Genomic DNA, 1,261 nt, shown 5'->3' with positions numbered 1-1,261 from the left:
CATTGCATTTATCATGCCTCTCTTTTTGGATTGGTTTTATACACTGTTCCTTCTAAATTATTAACTACTAGATGGGAGCTATGATACTGTGTGAAGAACAACAGACTCAGAGTCAGAAAAACTGGTTTTTGTTTGAGCCTCAGCAGGAAGGTGTTTGAACTCTGGAATCCTTAGGCATGCAACAAGGACTTTCCCCCACCATTCCTAGACAGGGTTTCTAGCTGTGGTTTTGAACTCACTGTGTAGACCAGGCCGGCTTGGAATGGCAGATCTGCCTGCCTCTGCCTTCAGAGCACTGGGATTAAAGGTGTGGATCACCACTGCCGGGCTAACAAGGACATCTTTACCTTACAGAGTGAAGTATACTGTAATTTTAGCCATCAGAGGTATAAAGCAGTGCACATGACACATTAAGATCTTTCATTATGTCTATGAACAGCTGTGTGCCTGACACATCTTTTTTGCTTGACATACAGTATTTAGGCCCTGTGTATAACAAAATGCTATAACAGGGCAAATAATGGTTAAGTAGCAGAAACAGGACTGAAATTCTACTTTGTCTGGCTCTAGAACCAGCAGTGTCCATCACATGGACTTGAGAAGAAAAAAAAATCAAAGTAGCAATTATAGGATGGTCGGTAGTCATGGGATGGGGCCTAACCCACTATTAATTGACTGACACAGGGTTTTACTGTGTAGTTCTAACTTGCCTGGAACTCTTAGATCAGGCTGGCCCACAACTTAGATGTCTGTCTGCCTCTGTCTTCTGAATGCTGGGACAAAAGGTATGTATCATTGCCCAGCCTTGACCACTTTGTAGTTTATCTAGGTGAAACCTGGAGTTGATGGCCAACCAAAAAGTGCTCCTTATCTGTCTTATGGTGTACCCAGTACATTTTTTTTTTTTTAGTAATTCTTGATTTCTGATTTTTCATAGTATTCTAATACGAACTTCCTAAACTAAAAAGCATGAAGAGAGGAAAACTGCTCTGCTGTGCGATCATTAATGTTGTATACCCGATTTAACCAACGACTGGTACACACTGGAGAGGCTTCAGGTTTTCAGAGGCATTCAATATTTTTGTTTTTGTTTTTGTTTTTTTTCCGAGACAGGGTTTCTCTGTGTAGCCCTGGCTGTCCTGGAACTCACTCTGTAGACCAGGCTGGCCTTGAACTCAGAAATCCGCCTGCCTCTGCCTCACAAGAGCTGGGATTAAAGGTGTGCGCCACCACCGCCCGGCGGCATTCGATATTTTGAAAG

This window comes from Mastomys coucha, unplaced genomic scaffold (assembly GCF_008632895.1).
Source record: "Mastomys coucha isolate ucsf_1 unplaced genomic scaffold, UCSF_Mcou_1 pScaffold7, whole genome shotgun sequence".
Taxonomy (NCBI): Eukaryota; Metazoa; Chordata; class Mammalia; order Rodentia; family Muridae; genus Mastomys; species Mastomys coucha.
This window is presented reverse-complemented; position numbering follows the sequence as displayed.